The sequence below is a fragment of the Dipteris shenzhenensis genome, chromosome 1, assembly GCF_047967505.1.
Source record: "Dipteris shenzhenensis isolate YYH24624 ecotype China chromosome 1, Dip_SZ_1.0, whole genome shotgun sequence".
In the NCBI taxonomy this organism is placed as follows: Eukaryota; Viridiplantae; Streptophyta; class Polypodiopsida; order Gleicheniales; family Dipteridaceae; genus Dipteris; species Dipteris shenzhenensis.
Window position 1 is genome coordinate 34,833,844 of NC_141596.1, and position 23,087 is coordinate 34,856,930.

Here is a 23,087-nt window from a genome sequence, read left to right on the forward strand (position 1 = left end):
AAATGTGACAAAATAGTGACAGCCTCCAATAGATGCAGCTTTAGTAGTCCACACATCAGAGTGGATTAATTCCAATGGCCTTTTACTCTCTTGAACATGCTTAGGAAAAGGTTTCCTTGCCTGTTTCCCAAATTGACAGGCTTCACAAACCTTGTGCATTTCTGCAACCTTGAATTTAGGCAATCTTGCAACAATATTTTGGGCTTGCATTGATTTAAGTCGCTGTATATTAACATGACCAATGCATTTCTGCCAGATATTAATATTTTCAACTACACCGGTCCCATGTGCAAACATTGCTGCACTCCATTCAGGCATGTCTGCATCCAACGTAAACATCCTGCCCTTCTTCTTTCCTTTTGCTATCAAGTGACCGTTATTTTTCATATCCTCAACAAAGCATCCATGAGGATTAAATATGACCTGCAAGCCCTGCTCAACCATTTGACCAATAGAAGCCAAGTTCTTGGTGATGTTCGGGACATGAAATACATCGGACAAGTATTTCTTTTTCCCATCCTACATAGACAAAGGAATTTTACCAATCTGCACAATAGGATGTGCAGTATCATCACCAGTCCCCACAAATCCTAGGTTTTCCATTTTCCTTGCATCCTGCATCCATTCTGCATGACCTGTCATGTGGTTTGATGCACCTGAGTCAACATACTACACATCATTTCGTTCTTCTACACTTGTCACAGAGTTGGTCATATGCTGTACCATAAATAGATGCTCATTTCTGTCATCACCCTGTCTACTGGAAGATGCATAATTGCCTTGCTGCAATTTTCCATTCATAATGTCATTCTGCTTTTTGTAGCAGTCCTTAGCCATATGACCCATTTTACCACAATAGTAGCATTCAACATTGCTGTTTGCATTTTGGCCTCTCTGCCATCACCACAGCCTCTTTGGCTCCCCCTGCCTCTAGAGTTACCACGTCCTCCTGCATAGGACTAGTTTTCTTGAGTTTGCTGCATAATCTGATTTCTACCATGGGCTGCAGATCGGCCTCCCCTACCTCTGCCTCTACCTCTTCCAGCATTTGAGTAGAAGATAGTTTCTTTTGAAGTTCCTCCTGAAGAGGATGCACCCCCATTTCTCTGCTCTTCAGAAATTAGAAGAGCAAACAACTCTTCAAAATCAGGAAATTTTTCACGGACGGCAATGGATGTCCGGAACTATGCATAGTCCTTTCCTAGACCATTCAAGGTCACAGAAACTAGATCATCATCTTCCACTGGCGACCCAATGGAAGCAAGTGCATCTGCAATTTTCTTCACCTTCATGTGGTAGTCATTTATGCTCAAATTTTCTCTCTGCACATTGTGCAACTCTTGTTTGAGCTGCATTTTCCTGGCTTGCGTATTTGTGCAGTACATTTTTGCCAAAGTATCCCATGCCTCCTTTGGCATACTTGCATCCTGAATATGCACAATCATAGAGTCCGAAATACTGATAGACAGCCAGTACATAACTTTTCTAACTCTCTCATGCCATCCTTTAAATGCCTACATTTCCTGTTGATTGGGAACATTAGGAAGAACAGGTTCTTCTTCATTTCCTGTAATGAACTCCCAATAGCGTTTTCCCATAAGGAAATTTGTCATTCTAAACTTCCATGCCTGGAAGTTGTTCTTGTCAAGCTTTTCAGTGACAATCTGTGAAAGAGAATCAGATGCCATTAAGAACACTACAAAATATTCTGTCACTGCAAAAAACACAGCTTTTGCCTCACACGGGCAGATCTGCAAAACTAACGAAAGTGGTATTTCACCACACAGTCACTTCCTAGTGACGATTTTGCATCAACAGGCAACAAGCATGATTATGCAACTCCCAATATCTCTACACACAGGCATACGATGCAATTTCTGTGGCAACTTTTCACCGACTAGCCGAGCAGTGGTCGCACAGCCAAAACAGGGCCTTTTTCTGAGTGCCTGCGAAGAACTTCCGCCTTCAAAATGGGCCCCGAAATGGCCTCGAATCAGAAAAATAAAGTCACCATGGGCTTTGCCCTTTCCCGTAGCATATACTGCGCTCTCGCCACACCGTGAAGGGCGTCTCAATCTGAGACAGTGCACTCTTGCACTTTTGGCTATGCTACCTGCAGAGATTTGCTCCCAAACTCGAAATAGGAAAGCAACACTGGTCCTCTTACTAGGACACCGCGAACTTGGTTTGCTTTCTTGAGCTCCTTACCACAAACAAGGCTCTGATACCATGTGAAGATAGTGGGAGAGAGGGAAGGAGTCTCACTTGCGGCTTTCTCACATGCACAATGGGGGAATACACACAAAGGTGGAGGCTAAAAATAGTTTTCCTCTTCTTAGTTATGTAAGCAAAAAGAACTCAAGGACAAAGAAATAGAAGAACCCTATATGTGGGTCTCAAACCAAACTCAACTAACTAAGGTGGCATACTAACTGAGCCAGAAACTAGAGTAGATAAGGATAGCTATCATCCAGCTATTATTCATGGGTGGTGTACCAACCGCATCTGTAGCTAACAAGTCGGTGACATAAATGCACAACGGTCACCTTGGCATATCGCGAGTGGAGCTCGATATCTCAACAAACGGTTCACCCTCATGATCTCCTTTTCCCTATGGCCCTCGAGCATCGCCATGCTTAGCCTCTAGCCTTTGGTCTTGATTTCTTTTCTGGCTAATAGCAATGGTGTGGCTGCTGGGATCGAAATCTCCACGGCTAGTGGCGGATCTTTTGCTCGTAATAGTCGCATCTACAAAACTATACCATATGTGCTCCTTCTAAGCTACTGCGTGCGCATTCGATTCGTCCGTCTACTGTGTTCACTCGTGCGACAGTTTTCTGGGCTGCTGTGTCTTCTGGTCGCGGACAGTTTTCTCGCTTTGTGCATCTACTGCGTTGACCCGTGCGATAGTTTTCTAGGAGGCTGCGTATTCTAGTCGTGGATAGTTTTCTCGCTCCGCACGACGACTGTGTTCACCGCGTGATAGGTTTTTGGGCTGCTGCGTCTTCTGGTCACGGATAGTTTTCTGAGTTTTTGCAAAACTATAACAGCAGATCCCGCACCCCCCTCTCTCTTCTCTTTCTCTTTCTCTTCTCCTCCTCCTCTCCTCTCTTTTTATTAAAGAGTAGGATTTGAACCCAAGACTCCCCCTTCACAAAAGTGAGACTTATCATTGGGCCAACAAGTTGGAAGTGGTGAAAATGTAATGATTTTTGTTTATATATTGAAATCTCGAGAACTGTAACTCTCTAACCGTGGGGAGTTTGCTCTTGCCATAAAAAGCAAAAGTACTTCATTTCATGTGCTCTATTCACATCTCCTGCTAGATCGCCGATTCAAAACTTCTCCAAGCTTACTTCACGGATGCACGCCACATGAGGAGGGTGGATATTTATGTCACTTCTCGATGCGTTTAACATTTGGTGCCGGGTCCTCCACACCTTATGGCTACCAATGCACGAGATCTCTTCCTTGATCTTCATGTTGACCTTCAACGGCTGATTATCTAGTGCATTGTTCAAGGAGATAACGGGTGGAATGATACACCATGGATGATTCATGGTGAAGAACTACTAATACGCTGGGAGAACTTTGATTTTACTTCTACTCATTGTGCGGTGATCGAACTACTTGCTGCTTCAGAGGTAATTAAAACGGTGTCCTTCATCAAAGGGTGGGATGCTCCCCAAGCTTGGGGCGAGATTTGGCACATCTGCTTGTTAATTCCTATAGATAAGCTCATCCTGAATGGTTTATTCTCAATCTCACTACGAAGGTTTCTAGGCCTCGGCTATGGTTGGTAATGTTTCGACCAAGAATCCATTTGTACCTAATCAACCTTTTGTCCCTCATTTCGAGCTTCAAGTTGTAATTCTTTTTGGTCTAAAGATAAACTATCAACAAAGGATTGCAAGTTTATTTGGTGCTGAATGTTTGGCTCAAGTGTTGAATTCTCCCCACCCTCTCCTCCTACCTATCTTGGACTACCTAGAAACGTGGGATGTTCGAATTTTAGTCTTGGTGTGATGACATCTTGGATCCTTCAATTTGACGGAGCTTACAAACCTTCGACCAAGGCTGCTGGTGTGGGTGTGAAGCTCACTTCACCGGGTGGTGAGGAGTATTGTTACAGCAAGTCTACACCTGCAAGTACTTGCAATCAAGCTGAGTACTCGGCACTCATTTTTGGGCTACAAAAGGCATAAGAACATCATGCCAAGCAACTTGAAGTGCAAGGAGATTCTCAACTAGTGTGTGAACAAGTTAGTGGAAGGTGGAAGGTGCGGAGCAAAGGCTTGGTTCCATGACATCAACATGCATTGGAACTTTGCAACCAATTTGAAGAGGTAAAAATTCAGCATATCCCTCGAGCTCGAAATCTAGTGGCTGATTTCTTAGCACGTGAAGCTTGTACTTCAATCACGCATGACGCGAGTGGAAGCACCACCCCAACAAAGCCGCAAGCCACGAAGAAGAGTGATCATTTGTAAGGAATGCAAAGGTTGTGGTCATCATGAAACTAAGTGCTGGGCGTACTTGATACGAGTTCACAGACTTCAGAAGATCATCAGGAAGGTCCTCAAGGACATTGCTCAAAAGAAGGATGCCAGACTGCACACCCCTTGAAGAAATAGCATGGCGACTACAAGAACTGAAAGAAGCTGAAGGTGATGTGCAAGCTCTCCAACTGTTGACATTTGTCATGGCATTCTTGTTTGCCTTGATGAACAACCTCATGCAGCACCATGTCTCTAACCCTCGCTTGTAAAGATGGATGTGATATCATGAGGGTTGGTCCTTTTAAGATTGTCTATGTGCTATTCTATGCTGAAGATTCTTCCCATGTAGTATTTCACAATACACCAGTCACACCCTACCCTGCCTATGTGTGCTTTGTGGATGTATCTTCACCCGATTTTCAATTAGTACATGCACCATTTTTCATACGTAGTCGTGCTAGTAGGGATTGTAAAAATGTACGCATTATACCTTCCATGTGGCGCATACCAAATCAATTGGATACCAAATCTTGCATGGATGTACGTCTAGGGTAGCCTAAGAGCCGTGCAAAGTTTAATCTCCAACAGATAAGTCCACATGCGTATTTCGTTAGTACGTGCACCATTTTTCATACGTAGTCGTGGTAGTAGGGATTGTAAAAATGTACGCATTATACCTTCCATGTGGCGCATACCAAATTAGTTGGAGACCAAATCTTGCGTGGATGTACGTCTAGGGTAGCCTAACAGCCGTGTGAAGTTTCATCCCCAATAGGGTTTAGGGTTTAGTCGTGTTAGTAGGGATTGTAAAAATGTACGCATTATACCTTCCATGTGGCGTATACCAAATCAGTTGGAGACCAAATCTTACATGGATGTACATCTAGGGTAGCCTAAGAGTTGTGTGAAGTTTCATCCCCAACAGATAAGTCCACGTGCGTATTTCATTAGTACGTGTGCCATTTTTCATACGTAGTCGTGCTAGTAGGGATTCTAAAAATGTACGCATTATACCTTTCACGTGGCACATACCAAATCAATTGGACACCAAATATTGCGTGGATGTACGTCTAGGGTAGCCTAAGAGTCATGCAAAGTTTAAACTCCAACAGATAAGTCCACATGCATACTTCGTTAGTACGTGCGCCATTTTTCATATGTAGTCGTGCTAGCAGGGATTGTAAAAATGTACGCATTATACCTTCCACGTGGCACATAACAAATTAGTTGGAGACCAAATCTTGCATGGATGTACATCTAGGGATCCTAACAGCCGTGTGAAGTTTCATCCCCAACAAGGTTTAGGGTTTAGGGTTTAGTCGTGTTAGTAGGGATTGTAAAAATGTACGCATTATACCTTCCACATGGTGCATACCAAATCAGTTGGAGACCAAATCTTACGTGGATGTACATCTAGGGTAGCCTAAGAGCCGTGTGAAGTTTCATCCCCAATAGATAAGTCCACGTGCATATTTCATTAGTACGTGCACCATTTTTCATACGTAGTCGTGCTAGTAGGGATTCTAAAAATGTACACATTATACCTTCCACGTGGTGCATACCAAATCAGTTGGACACCAAATCTTGTGTGGATGTATGTCTAAGGTATCCTAAGAGCCGTGCAAAGTTTAATCTCCAATAGATAAGTCCACATGCATATTTCATTAGTACATACGCCATTTTTCATATGTAGTCGTGCTAGTAGGGATTGTAAAAATGTACGCATTATACCTTCCACGTGGAGCATACCAAATCAGTTTGAGACCAAATCTTGCATGGATGTATGTCTAGGGTGGCCTAAGAGTCGTGCGAATTTTCATCCCCAACAGATAAGTCCACATGCGTATTTCATTAGTACATGCACCATAGCTTTGCCACAGTCGTGCTAGTAGGGATTGTAAAAATGTACGCATTATACCTTCCACGTGGCGCATACCAAATAATTTGGAGACCAAATCTTGCATGGATGTATGTCTAGGGTGGCCTAAGAGTCATGCAAAGTTTCATCCCCAATAGAAATGTCCACATGTGTATTTCGTTAGTACATGCGCCATTTTTCATACGTAGTCGTGCTAGTAGGGATTGTAAAAATGTACGCATTATACCTTCCATGTGGTATATACCAAATCAGTTGGACACCAAATCTTGCGTGGATGTACGTCTAGGGTAGCCTAAAAGCCATGCAAAGTTAAATCTCCAACAGATAAGTCCACATGCATATTTCATTAGTACGTGCGCCATTTTTCATACTAGTCATGCTAGTAGGGATTGTAAAAATGTACGCATTATACGTTCCATGTGGCGCATACCAAATCAGTTGGAGACCAAATCTTGCATGGATGTATGTCTAGGGTAGCCATCTGCAATAGGGTTTAGGGTTTAGTCATGTTAGTAGGGATTGTAAAAATGTACGCATTATACCTTCCACGTGGCACCTACCAAATCAGTTGGAGACCAAATCTTACATGGATGTATGTCTAAGGTAGCCTAAGAGCTGTGTGAAGTTTCATCCCCAACAGATAAGTCCATGTGCGTATTTCATTAGTACGTGCACCATTTTTCATACATAGTCATGCTAGTAGGGATTCTAAAAATGTACGCATTATACCTTCCACGTGGCGCATACCAAGTCAGTTGGACATCAAATCTTGCGTGGATGTACGTCTAGGGTAGCCTAAGAGCTGTGCGAAGTTTAATCTCCAATAGATAAGTCCACATGCGTATTTCATTAGTACGTGCGCCATTTTTCATACGTAGTCGTGCTAGTAGGGATTGTAAAAATGTATGCATTATACCTTCCACGTGGCACATACCAAATCAGTTGGAGACCAAATCTTGCATAGATGTATGTCTAGGGTGGCCTAAGAGTCGTGCGAAGTTTCATCCCCAACAGATAAGTCCACACGTGTATTTCGTTAATACGTGCGCCATAGCTTTACCGCAATCGTGCTAGTAGGGATTGTAAAAATGTATGCATTATACCTTCCATGTGGCACATACCAAATCAGTTGGAGACCAAATCTTGCATGGATGTATGTCTAGGGTGACCTAAGAGTCGTGCAAAGTTTCATCCCCAACAGAAATGTCCACATGCATATTTCATTAGTACATGCACCATTTTTCATATGTAGTCGAGCTAGTACGGATCAATAGATAAGTCCACACGCGTATTTCATTAGTACGTGCATGAATTTTCTTAGTCACGTTTTTAAAATGTCCTAAAGCACAAAACACAATTACAACATTACTACTAATAAACAATTTTTTGTTTTACAAACACAACAAATCCCATTGAGAAGACATTGGACATCATGTATAAAATAGAATCTAATACAATGATGTGTATGAATGTTTATACAACCATCAGATTGAAATACAAAATATGAGTCCATGAAAATTACAATGGTACGGTCACACAGTGAGCCTATACATATCGAATACAAAAATGTGTAATCAACTAGTAATACCCAATAAAAATCAATCTGATCAACTGATGATCCCAAAAAATATGATATGTAATGTGCTACTCCTCAGGATCAGCTCTCATGCCAATAGTTGCAAGTATGCTCTCGTGATCCGCCACTGCAAGGCACCATCGTGGAGTGGATGTCGCCTTGCGAGTGCGAACACGACTCAAAGTAATCTTAATCGCAACAACAAGATGAGAATACATGTATGCCTCCTGATCCGCCATGTACTCCTGGAACTCAATATAGCGATCACGCCTCTATATCTGTTGAAAATAGTGGCCACCTATGATCAGGTTATGAGCATTGAAGTGCATCCAATGCCCATCCACTGTATCCTCATTCAGCACACTCTTCAGCATAGAGCATCGCAACAAGTAATAATCCACACCCTCCTCATTGCCCTCCAAAGCAATAACCGTGAAGATATCACCAATACACAAAATATTTGTAAGCTGGTCATAATATCTAGAGGAACTGAATCCCGCATCCTGATCATCACATGTACCTCCTCCTAAGGCTGGAAGGGAGAAATAACTCACCGTACCCATGGATCGGCCCATGGTATCATGGAGCACCCTCCCCAATCATCATCAATGCATGCAGAGCAAAAACATGCAAACCGTCGAGAAAAGATCACGGGGTGAGACTCACCTATGCTCCTGATGGAATGGAAATCAAGAGTGCCAGACATTGAATGATAATCAAAAGGCCTAGACCAATCAAGACTCCCAATGTCCACACACCAAAAATACCGGCTCACCACCCTATCGTCACGCGACTGAAACGAGGAGATAGCACTAGTGGATAAGTGCTGGCTACACCACCGCACCACATCATGTGCATCCTTGAAGCGATCGGCACTATGATGCAACTGGTATCGATGCAAAGCACGCTTCACACAAGCACCTGCACCATTGTGCTCTCCCTTACCATGCCCTGTCTCGAAGTAGCTCCATGTGATCGGAATGCCTATCTCACGGTGCCATCTGTAGAACCAATAAAACTGTTTAGCCAATTTGAACTGACCACCACAGTCGTCTGACCAGATCCAGCACCGCTACCATGTGACACCATGATCCCTCAAGAAACTATCATGCAAAGTGAAGCAATGTTGCACAAAATGGGCATCATGCGATCGATCATCACTAATGTAGAAGTGATACTCTCACACAATGATGCATGAGTCCATGGTGCTATCAATGCCATCCACATGAGCCTATGCATGACGATAGCTAATGTGCACAAATATAGCAACCTGCAATATGGCATTGAAAAAAAATATGACTATTGAAATAATTCAATATAATGAGGTGGGGAAAAAATCAATACTCAATCACACATCACCTGTTCGGAGAAATAATACTCCGATTGGATCTCACATGTGCTATGGTGCAAAGGTGTAATTCTCCGCAAAGTCCACCACTGAGACAACCACCCCTATAGGAAATGTCCTCAAAAATGCACGGAACTGACGATCCTCCCATTTCGCAGTGTGCGAGTGGCGTATGTAGCGGTATAGCTTCCCTAGAAAACTGTCAATGAATACAACACGTGGTGTCTCCTTCCCCACAAGTTGCAACCTCCTCGAATGTGCACCACCATCTAATGTCAAAGTACTATACTCATACTGCTACCAATGAACCATCTGCACATCACAAGTATCTAGTGCAACTCGTGCATTAGGAAAAAAGGGAGCTCATTTTGGGGCCTTTTACGGTTTGGAAAAATAAGCTCTCAACCAATCAATAGAGGGCCAACGTAACGTTGGAAATTCACGAAAATAAGAGAAAATAGAAAAAAGAAACAATACTTTATGTAGGTACAAGCGTGCTACATCAATGTGGAGATTGGTTTTTTATTCTCACAAGATCTTTGGACAAGAAGATAGAATCTAAACTGACATTTTATCTGATAAGGGCCTTCCCGCTTCCACCTTCCTTTGAACTTTGAAATTTTGTGCCGCCTTTCCTTCGAAAGGTCTGCCATTCTACACCACTGCCTCATTGTGCAGCAGCCTTTTCTTTTCCAAAACTGCTCCCTTGATCCTATTTGGCATAGAGTAAGATGTTTCTCGTCAACTGTCTGTCTGCCCACTTTCTCTTTCTTGAAACTTCAAGTTGTTATCTTATTTACATTACTTTGCTATTGTTATAGATTCAGAAAATCTCCAAGGTGAATAAAAACCATGGCCGTTCTTGTGGAAGACGCTCTGTGGATGATAATGCTATGAAGGCCTCTTTGGTCTTTCTTCAGTTCATCATGTGGCCAGGAATCTCTTCAGCCTCACCTAATCTTCAGGATAGGAGAAGTACCAATTTCTGACACAAAAAACATATGTAACATCTAAAACACAATTTCCACAACAAAGAAGAAAGCTTCATTATAATAAAAATTACAATACATTAAACTAAGTAACACCTAGCTTGTGTGATGAAAGTAACATCACTTGGTTTTTCAATGTTCTATCCCTGGGGTGCTAGCTCCTTTTGGTAATAAATCTAATAAAATATTGAGTATGTAATGCATAAAAAATAACTCCATGAATAAAGTTTAGTCATGTTTGCATGTTGGTGTTCTACACTAAAATAGCTTTGAAAATAATGCATTTACATCTTGAAATTTACATAATGCATGTAGAAATCAAAGAAGGTTGGTCCATATTCTATTATAGTTATTGTTTAATGCCCCCTTAGTCTTGTATTGTCCAAAATATGCAAAATCCTTGTGATCTCACATATTTCATAAAGGACATGACATGTTTTGTGCATGGGAGGCCTTAAAATTTTAGATTTTCCCCTTGAGTATTTAAGGTACTTTTGGGAGATCCATGCATATTCTATAAAACCTTATCCCCCTGTATCGTAGATTTTGAACTAGGTCACATAATACGCAATGAGTTGGAACTCAATGATTCTACCAAATAATGAGGCAATTTGATGCCTGATACCATGCAATTACTTTCATTGTTGTATATCTATTGAGTTGTATGTGGGTGCACCAATAGATTCCTACCAAAGATGGGGAGATAGCCTTATTAGCCAATTACATTCTCAGTGATCCTTCAAATTCTATGAAAGACGAATTACCATTTGGGTTACCTCCAAAAAAAATTGTTTATCATAAAATTGAGCTTGTTCTTAGGGTAGAACCTATTAATAGACCCCCTTATAGGTTGAGTTTATTGAAAAATTTGAGATACATAGACGACTAGAAGAATACATCAAGTTAGGATAGATTTAACCTAGTTTCTCAGCTTTTACATCAATAATGACATTACAAACAAAGAAATGTATGATACCTTTTGGTTATGTAACGATTAGTGAGGTTTGAGTAACATTACAATTATTTAATAAGCACAAGTATTTGATTGGCAAGCATTGATAAATGCATGATATGGGGCTATAATTTTTAGTAAGATTGATCTTAAATGTGGGTACCACAAATTAAAATGCGAACACAAGATATGAGTAAAATGACTTTTAGATTCAAATTTGGTCATTAGGAGCTTTTGCAAGCCATTAGGGCTTAGTAATGCTCCAACTACATTTGCCATGCTCATGAATGGTCTATAGGAATCAAAGATGTAGAGAGAGCACGTCATGAAGAGAGAGTGGGTAGTTCTAGAGAGTCACACCACTATCAAACATTCATACCTAATCCCAAGTTCCACACCTTTGGCTATGAAATAACCCACAAACCCCCCTTTGAAGCAAGAGTGGCGAGATACAAGATGCAAGGATAACACCACTCTCCAACTCCATTGTAATACTAGAAAGAGCATGCTGATGAATGGTCTATAGGAATCAAAGATATAGAGAGAGCTACAAAGATTCATACTTATCCATCATGAAGAGAGAGTGGGTAGTTCTAGAGAGTCACACCACTATCAAACATTCATACCTAAGCCCAAATTCCACACCTTTGGCTATGAAATAACCCACAAACCCCCCTTTGAAGCAAAGGTGGTGAGATACAAGATGCAAAGATAACACCACTCTCCAACTCCATTATAATACTAGAAAGAGCATGCCTTATTGCCTAGACCTCCTATGTGACAGTGACTCTCATCGATCTACTCAAACCATAGTTAAGACCATCACTCAATCACCTCCCTGTGCTACTAACTAGGTACAGGTATTTTAAAAGCCTAGAACTAATTCTCTCACACAAGGAATGCAAAAATACAATCATTTTAGGGGGACAGCTAGGGGCAAAGGACCCTTATTGACTTTCACAAGGAAAACATAAATAAATCTCTTAGGGTGAGAGATGCTCCCATGTAGTCATTACACATGTATGCAAACTCATAATCTTGTGATGATGTGTTGATGAACCTTTTGGCATGAGTGATTTGGAAAACAAGGTTGACAAAGTTAATGGGAATAATTTCCTAGGACAGTCAACTCATGACTCTCAAAATATAAGTGCTAGAGGCTTCAATTTGATAGAGGAGGCCTCAAATTGAAAAAGCAATAGATTTGATTTAGGCCAATTTTAAAACCCCTTTGAATTTATAGGTATGCCAAGGATGAATTTACATTGATTTTTGAAAATCCACACATGATGCTAATGCAAGGAAAGGAAGAATAGAAATGCAAGAAATTTTTAGACTTTAATCCATCAATTTTGGCTTTGAAATCTTGCAAATTTCTTTAATTTGGTGCTAGATTTCTATTTGTAGAGAGATGCTTTGGAATGAAGTTTGAGCAAATCAAAAAGACCCTGGATTCACCAATCTTGAGTGGTTGTAGAAAATGAGTAGTTAATGGTGCATTGCTTAAAGCAAACAGCTAGAAGTGAAGCAACAACAATGTGGGTGACATCATGTCAAAGACTAGGAGGTGAAGCAATAGCAGTGTGGGTGTTGTTTTGTCAAAGAATGGAGATGCTAGAGACCACCATTACAAGGCTTGTCTTCTACAAAATGTGTCACTATAGTTTTAATAGTTGCTATAGTAGTGAGTTAATAGAAGAGAGGTAGAGGCCCCTCATAGAAATACATAGCAAAGATAGAAGAATAACTAAAGGCTATCTTAGTGCTACATCTAAGAAGAGTATTTGTAGTAGCCAACACGTTTCTCACCCATAATATGTGATTGCTATATAGAAAAACGTCAACCAATATTATTACTATTGGAAAGCAACATACTCTTATAACATTTTTTCAAATGACATCCAAAATTAAACCAAACAACTCTTGCTAATAGATACAAGGCCTAGCAGGGAATATAACAAAGTTTACTAGGGCCGAAAGAATGATACAAATGGCTAATAACACTTTTGTTGAGAATGGTAACCCTTTCAATAGAAGCAATGTGAACAAGAAGACAACTAATCTTGGTGGCTTTTGCTTGATGGATGATTAGGTAGAATCAATAGAAATTGATGCCATAATAAACAACAACCAACATGCCTTTAGCAATGAATATGAGCAAGCTTCAAATGACCAACATACCAACATACAAATTAGACATCGACACCCATAAGAAGACTTAAACATCTTAAACAAGTGTATTCAGAAAGGTAGAGAGAGTGTAATCTCTTACAAGGCTCTTATACCATTTGTAGGAATCAAAGACGTAGAGCCTAGGGTGGTGACTCTCTAAGAACCCAGATTACTCCTGCAAACAAGTACATAGTTAAATAATTTAATATTTATCAATTTTCAATTTAACTATTTACCCCTTTTTTGTACATATAAATATTGTAATTTGAAGTTTTAAAGGCTCCCTCCATTATTATATTGGGTAAGTATTCTTTGAAACCTTCCTATGCACAAATGGCCCATAAGTCTTCCCAAATTCAAAAATCTCTTCCTTTAATAAACCTACTATCTTACATTTTGTACTGAGTAACCCCTAGAGATGTAGAGAGAGCTATGGAGGTTCAAACTTTTTGATCATGAAGAGATAGTGGGGTAGTTCTTGAGACAGAAAGGGAGACAAATACAAGAGAAGATAGAGACAATAGGCTAAGACACCATATGTTATAGATTGAAGTGATGAAGAAGCAAAGTACATGTGCCATTTTATACACTGGTTGGTCTGATCTTCTCACACTCTCATACATCATAGATGATGTCACACAAGAAAGAATAAAAACTAATTTAGATAGTATCTAGAGGCCAATGGTCAATTGAAGCTTCACACTCTCCAAACACATAGTCTCTTAAAACACTCTCAGACACACATACCTAAGCCTAATCCCACACTTTTGGCTCCAAAATAATCGAATATGGTCTACTGCACCCATATATTAGGAATTTTCTAGTACATTTTACTAATGATATATTGGTTCATAACAAAAGTATTGCTAAACATAGAGAACATTTAAGAAAAGTGTTCAATACATGAGAGAAGCTAGGCTTTTGTAAAAAAAGGGGAAATCATGTTATGCATGGTAATGTTATGATATTTAGGGTTCATTATAACTCTTGATGGGGTTGAAATGGATCCAAAGAAATGTAGCCCATATTTTAGTGAAGCCAGTACCTAAGAATGTGATAGTTGTATGATCATTCTTGGATTCATTAGTTTTATATAAAAGGAATATCAGCGCATATTCTAACATTGTCTCATGATTGGCTAATTTTACCTCAAATAAAGTACCTCACATTTAGGGAAAGGACCAACAAGAAATTTTTGACGGGGTAAAGAGAGCCATTCCTCAAGAACTTGTGTTAAGGATTGTTGATCCCTTCAAACCATTTTTCCTAAAGGTAAATACCAGTACTCATGTGGTAGAAGCAATTTTCTTGCAAGAGGAAAGGCCAATTGCCTTTGAAAGTAAGAAGCTTTCTCACTGAGAAATTGGCCAACTCATGAACAAGAGTTGTATGGCATTATTCATGATTTGAAGGCACATATGCCAACTCATGAATTAGAGTTTACATTGTGATTCATGCTGTGAAAGCATGGAGATGTTACTTATATGGTGCACAATTTTATGTCAATGTCAATCATGATTCTTTAAAGCATTTCGAAAAAGAGTGTGGCCACCAAGCTATAACATTCCATATGGAAATTCAATTCCAAAGAAGGTAGGATAATGGGGTTGTTGATGTGTTGTCACACATTATTATATTATGCATTTCACAATAGTATAGAGTTCTCTAATGAGCGAGCTAAGAGTAACCAAAAAGTGGATGAGTATGTCTAGAGCCTTTGGCCTAAACTTTTTGTGATTAAACTCGAGGTTATAATGATTGGCATCTATGAAAGGCCATGCATATGCAAGTTATACCATAAACAATGGTATGCTTAAGAAGAATGACAAGGTAATACTACCTAATCAAAATGATCTTGTGCAAAAAAACATCCATATCAAGCCTTTCTTAATCTAAGAAGAGGATCATCGCTGCATATTGTGCTGACTGATGTGGAGAATAAGAAAGCTTTCGACTGCTGATAAAGATCCCATAGTAAACCAGCATAGCGTATGACTCATCTCATTATGAGTATGCTTCAATTTCCTAACTAGCCACCATAAATCAAGAAGCTGGGGTAGCAAGCTCAAATTTTTCATCAAGATCAAGGCTCAGGTCGCATGATTGGATGGGCGTAACTAGGTCTGGCATCAGATGAAATCCATAGGCTAAATTAAGTGAGGACCAGTATATGGAACAGGTAGATAGCTCATTGCGTGTACCCAATGTTTGCATCAATAGTATTTAGAGCATGGCTTCATTAACTTCTATGTTGATGAAGATCCCAAGCACAAGTAACATCTAGAAACCTATCGCAAGAGAGAGTTTCAACAGATGCTTCAAGTGCTCAAAGATCAAGTGTTCAAAGATCAAGCATATATGTCTAACATATACCCCAAGGTTAGGAACATAGCTTCTAGCATCGATATTCCACATATGCTCACCAAATTCACCCAAAGACAGCATTGAGTGTGGCAAAACCCTCTATGCATTGAGTGTGGCAAAACCCTCTATGCATTGAGTGTGGCAAAACCCTCTATGCAAGATTTGACTTGTTCAAGCTTTAAGAGAGCATTCATAGCCCAAAGTATTCTCAGAAGTTTTCACTCCAGTTTCCACATTAACTCCTTTGATTAGATCACTGCAGATATTGGTAAGGAGATAGAAAATTCAAGGAAAGAGGTAATTCAATCAACAAAAGACAGCTTCAAGTCACCACCATCTCTTAGTTGAAGCTTGTCCTCGGACAAAGTGGCTTTAAAGATGTTATGGGACATCTAAAGATAAGTATTTCTTTCATGTTTATTAAGCTTGCCTTATTCTAATTCAAAGATCTAACCCTTGTATCTTATTACAAGGAAAGAAGTGTGTTGTTACCTTGATTGTTTTAGGAATCAAAAGGCAAGCACATAAGATTACTTATACATACATATGTGGTCCTAAAGTATTCCTTGATGGGACAAGCTAGTTATTCCAAGTTTTGGAGAATTCCAAGTTATTGTACGAGTGATATAATCTCTCTTATGGAACTAGTTTTATATGACTTATGTGGTCAAGGCTATGGACTACTTCTTTGGTCTCATCAAATTTGTATGCATAGTACCGATACAAAATAATCTCAAAATTATTGTATCTAGTTTATGGGTTTGAGCAGCTTATGCCAAAAAGGAGAAGTGTCAGAGGCTACGTGTTCATCTTTTATGACTTGATCCAAGATAAACTCAGGATCAGCAGAGCCTGTTTGAGGGTAGTATGTTCAAAGTTGGCAAGTTTATAGTCATGCACCTAATTTTATGATCTTTAATTAGAAACTAAGTTATGATAACTAATCATGATAATCAGTTATGTTCTTATGGAGGATGAGATGATCAAGTATATGATCCTTTATGGCAAAATTCCATGTGGTCATTATGGACCACGTATTTCAGTTCCAAGTTATATTATCTCAGTTCGAGAGGAGGAGTTTCAATCATGAAATTTAGTTTTGTTTTCTTGTAGAACATGACACGCTCAAGTACCAACTCTATATAATAGTATTGAGTATGGTCATCATTGAACAAGTCAAATTTTTTATCATTCCATAGTTCTCTTATTGGGAATTGTGTTGAATAAATAGAAGTCCTTATGAGGGTGCATGATATATTCAAGAACCAATTTTTTTGATGACAGGATTCTATTTGGTCACTATTAGCCCAGTGTTTACTTTAGGATTCCATTATTGAAGAGTTTCCATTGAAATATGTTTCATACAAAAACTCTTATGGTTCTCATGGATTATTATGGCCAAAGCGATAGAGTTTTACACTTCATTTGTCAGTTATATGTCCTTTTGGAAAGTTTGAGAACTCTCCAAGTTTATGTCTCTAACCAGCACGATAAATGTTTGGTAGCAAAGTTATTTTAGTTTTACATCTATATCAAGAATCTTCTCAGTTGAAGACAACTGATTAGAAGCCAAGGGGATGTCACCAAATTGGTACTTCTCCCAAGACATAAAGAGGAATCTCTAATTGTATTGATGATGGTCAAGAAAGTTGTCTTTCATTAACTAGAATAAGCTTTGTTTTACCTTTGCTTTGCATTGGTAAAAAAGAATTATGGGAATGCTCAGAAGGGACTAGGATTAGTCCACTAGGAATGCATGCATTTCACTAACCTCTAATGGGTTAAAGTATTGGGACTTGTTTGTGCAATGTGTAGGACCTAAGAGAGTCAAAAAGGACCCAAGAGTGAGGAGAAAAGCACAAAAAGTAGGACCCACAAGCCCTAAAAGCATGGACAAGGGGGCGCCTCTATAAAAGGAGGGCCAACTAGATAAAAAAGGTGCCAAAAGAAGAAGAAATCCTGAAAATCTTGGCTTTTATGTAAAAGTAGCTTTTAGAACACAGGCCCTAGCTTTTTGCTAGGCCTTGTCTATAAAAGAAAGGCCCAGGCCTCCCAAATAAATTGGAAAAGTTGTACACAGCTTCATGCTCTCCTTGAAGCTAGTTGTACAAAGCATATTCTATTGCAACAAAGACATTTTAGGGAGTTCTAGCCCTTATTTATGGGTCCTAGTGGAGTGTCCTCTCCCTCCTTCCCTCTTAGTTACTCTCTCTTCATGGCGACTCATGTACCAGCTTCAACGTTGAACTATGGTTTGCTGATTGGAGTTTCTAGCTAGTATGAAACATTAGTTTTGAAGTGCTAAGACTCAGATTTGATACAAATTAAATATTGAAGCTATGCTCTAGCTCCAAAATGGTTACAGTTTGCATGGATATATTTTGAATAAATATCATACAAAAGTGGGTTAATGGGATGGAACTGGGCATTTAGGGAGAGAGTACATGCTTGCCTTAATGCTATATAGATTTTGAAGTCTTTGATCAATGCCTTGCCATCTCAGTAGATAGCCCATTTGCCTTCCTTTCTAGCCGCCTTCACCTTTGCAAGCTCTGAGGCTTTACTCTTCAGCTTAGTTTTTGTAAGTTCCTCTGCAATCCAATAGACCCTTAGTTTATAACTGATGTATGATCTTCATTTGCTCTCCCTTTTTCTATTTTGTTTTCTCAGATGTTCTGGTGGAAACAGTTGTGATTGGAACTTTATGTGATTATCAGTATCTCGAGACATAATATAAAAAACTACTACTTTTTTTGCCCCAAAATAATATAATGCTATATAGAATATTAAGTTGTAATAATAACATATCTACCTAGCCCTAGTAAGGGTCTCTCAATTAACACTATCCTTCAAGATAAATGTTATGAATTTGATATTCTCTTAAGTAAAATCTTTTGAGATCGAAAGATAGATCAATCATTATAATTCCTTTAGTCCCTCTAAATGGGGAATGACCTTCCTCTAGATTGAGCATAAAGTTGCCTCTTCTCAACCAATGTATATTTTAGCCTAGTAAATATTTTTCTAAAGAGATAGTCATGGATCAAGGTCAGGGATTGGTGCCCAATCATGATGTTGAATTCATCCTACAAGATCATTGCCAAGGCATTGCATTGAGAATCATGGAGGTGTGCATGGAGGTAGTGGATCAAGTGAAAGGGTGGGATATCTTTGACATCCTCTAGCCTTAGATCATGCCTACAACATGAGTCAGAGGGTGATACTCTTTGGGTTCATGACTCAATAAGGCCAGGGATAGGGTAAAATGGGATTATATCCTATGTGTGCTTGAGAAACTTGGCTTTGGGTCAAGGTTCATCCACATGGTTGCCACCTTATTTGGCAATGTCTCAACCATCTTCTATCTCAATAAGGATGTGGTGGGCACTTTTTTTCTCATCCATTCAATCAAGGGAGAATTTTTGGTTGGCCTCCTCAAAGGCATCTCACAGGGCAATTAGCGTGTCAGCTTAGCATCCAACACTTTGTCAGCAATATTGTTTCATTTTCTATTGAAGAAAAAGGCAGTGTTGATAATCTCATGGTGGTTATGTCTCTATAGGCCTTAGAGTCTCATTGCAGTGGGTCAAAGACCTTCGCTTTGAGGACCCCTATTGTTGATTGGTATTATTTAGGGTTTATTCATCACACCTCCTAGCATGCCATCTCCTTGTAGTTTCTTTACAATGGGGGTCCCGAGAGTCTTACTTTGCATGGCTTTCCGTGTTACCATATTATTCTATTTCTACAAGTATAGGTGTTTATAGCAATGCTTAAGGTTCCTCTGTCTCTGTTTCTTGATTTCGAGCTCTTTGCATGACATTTAAAGATTGATTCTACATACATTTAGATCTAGCATCGATACTTGGTCCTTTGTGATGTGTATTGGTACTATGGATTTTTTTACACTAATAGTGACCTAAAACCTACACTAACTTCCTTTTGACCCATTGGATTTTGTGTCATTGAATATTTCATTAATGATTGCTCAATCTTTCTCAATGGATTTATTTAACCATTGACCAAGCAAAGTTAAATTTAACCATAGTTAATTCTTATCCTACCACGTGGCATTTATCTGAGACCTTGGAGAAGGAAGAAGGAGGCTTGAAGCTTCTCTGTGACAAACTTGCGACGATGACGGCTTCGATGGAGAGAGATTTACTGCTGCTACAAATTCGGGCTCGTGGAGGAGGAATTGGAGACTTGCGAGAGCTTGGAGCACGACCTGCACTATTGCCTGTGCGTCTACTTGGGGCACTGTCTGTGGCTGTGAGCATTGGAGCTGCACTCGTTTGCCTCGCTACTACTACTACTGAGGATGCTTGGGCTGGTCTATTGGAGTGCTGCTATGCATCACGAGCTTCAGAGCTCTGGTAACTAGGTGCTATGAGAGCTATGAGGCTTCGCAGAGTCAGTGGAGTCACCCATGCAGGGGCCGTTGGTCATAGAGGAGCATGGGATTCGGGTGTATGTAGATTTGCAGCCATTGCAGAGCGGCTTCGTTGCTTGCAGTGAGGCAGCTATTGATGTCGTAGCATTGCTCTATCCATGAAGGCTGGGTCACTGGGAGCTATGGAGGTCGTAGCTGGTCGTTAGGAGATAGGAGCACCTCTCTAGAGCTGTCAAATGGAAGCACTGTGACCCTATTGATAAGGCTACGATGGCAGATAGGGTCACGCTATAGATAGGAGCTTGAGAAGGCATTTGATCGTTGGGAGTTGAAGCTACCGCAAGTAGAGGTGTGCCATTTGATAGTCAGGAAGCTCATTGTTTGTACTTACTACCTAAGAACAAATCCATATCTCTCTTTCTTTCTTAGACTGAATCTCTCTCTCTCAAAAAACATAGACCTACTTTGCACTCTTCATATTTCTCTCCTTGGAGAATTGAATTCCTCATAATGGATCTCTCTTACTTTCTCAATGACAGAATTCCCTCAATGCAATGGAAGGAATCAATGGACAGAAATTTTCTCTCTCTAGGGATGAAACTTTTTTCTCAATCTAAAACTAAAACTAACCTAGGAGAAAACATGTGCTCCTAAGACATGCCTACAACTAATCTAGGAATGGAAGCAATCCTAGTGAACTACTAATGAGCTAAACTAGGAGAGCTAAACCTATGCTCTGATACCATGACAAAACATGTATGCCTCAGGATCTATGGATCACTCTAAGGTGGATGGAACCTATGTGGAAACATGAGGAAGAGAGTGCTCATGACATGTACCTCAAGTCAATCAGGTTCCAAGATAGATTAGCTTGGACTCATAAAGAGAACCTTGAGAAAGTGCAAAGTGCTTAGTTGATATTACTTCAAATGAACCTACCTTTTATAGGTGAGGGTACTTACATCCATTTGCTTGCTCACATGTGGGATATCTCCTCCATGCCATGTGGCAGCTTTTCCTTTACTCATACCTTTGCTCTACAAGTGCTCATGGCACCACAACTCTCAACATAGTCCAAGAGTGCAAGTTAAATAATGGGGAAAGTAGGTTGAGGTGGCAAGACTCATTGTGTCAACCCTCCACTTTTCCTTTTAGATGTTTGAATGTATTATAAAATTAGGGAGAGACTAAGGGAGTATCTTAGACTTGCGATATGGGGTTTGATTTATGTGGAAAAATGAGGCAAAGGATTGTCACACACAATTGAGAGTGCGTACCCACCTAACCCATATGGGAGACTCTTCCACACACACCATGCATGCGGGAGGATGCATTTAGTGAGAGACCCTCTCTCTTGGCTATAAAAGGAGGGGGCTATTCCTTGATGGAACACGCTCATTCTTGTAAAGCCACCTAGCTAGTACTTTGATATTCCCCCATCCTTCCTTTCAAATAAAGCATGACTCTCTTCCCTTGATGTCTCCATCTCTACATTCCACCTCCCATCATGGACATGCTCCTCTTCCCCCTCTTCCTTCCCCCTTGTGCCATAGTCCCCCTCTTCATTCCCAGCCCTCTTAATCCCTTTTCCCCACCTATGTTAACGCTTCTCCCCTCACGTTCCCTTTTCCTCTATGGCCCTCAAGTGTCGCCATGCCTCGCATCTAGCATCATGCCTCGAATTCTTTTCTAGTTAATAGAATTGGTGTGGCTATTGGGATACGAGGTCTCCATGGCTAGTGGTAGCATACAATCATTCCGTCGACATTGGTTATTCCTACGACTGTGTGCGATTCTGTGGCATCTTCTCTGCACTTCCAATCTGTGACATCTGCTTCCGGTTCTCCATCCCTGTAATTGTAAAACTTCTCTGTTGTTATGCTGTGCATCTTCTAGGTTCCCGCATGTCTTTTGGATTCCTATGCACACCACACCCACGCCCTGCGCCGTGCTTCTTGTTTGCACCGTGCCCACACTGCGCATCTTCTCCGAGCCCAGCGAGTCTTCTAGTCGCAACCTGTAGTCTTTGCAAATTCTGCAACAGATCTTGTGTTCACCTCTTCTTCTTCTTCTCCCTCTTTTTTTGTTCTCCTCTCCTCTCCTCTCCTTTTATTAAGGAGTGGGAATTGAACCCAAGACCTCGCCATTCACAAAAGGAAGACTTACCAATGGGCCAACAAATAGGAATTGATGAAAGTGCAATGATATTGCTTATATGCTGAAATCTCATGATCTGTAACTCTCTAACCATAGGGAGTTTCCTCTTGCTATAAAAAGCAAAAGTACTTCATTTCATGTGCTCTATTCATATCTCATACTAGATCGTAGATTCTAAACTTTTTTAAGTTCACTCCTTGGACGCACGCCACACAAGGAGGGTGGATATTTATGTCACTTCTCGACAAGTTCAAGGATTTGGTGCTTGGTCCTCTGCTCATTACAGCTACCAATTGGTGAGATATCTTTCTTGATCTTCATGTCGATCTTCAACAACTGACTGTACAATGCATTGCTCAAGGAGATGACAGGTGGGATGATACACCATGGATGATTCAAGGTGAAGAACTAGTGATACACTGGGAGGGCTTTGATTCCAATTCTACTCATTGTGCGGTGATTGAGCTACTTGTTGCATCAGAGGTAATTAAAAGGGTGACATTCTTCCAAGGGTGGGATGATCCACAAGCTTGGGGGGAGATTTGGTGCATCTGCTTATTAATACCTGTGGATGAGCTCGTCTTGAATGATTTCTTCTCAACCTCACTACAAAGGTTTCTAGGGCTCGACTATGGTCGGTAATGTTTCAACCAAGGAATCCCTTTGTACCTAATCAACCCTTTGTGCCACATTTTGAGCTTCAAGTTGTAATTCTTTTTTGTCTAAAGATAAAACTGTCAAAAAAGGATTGCAAGTTT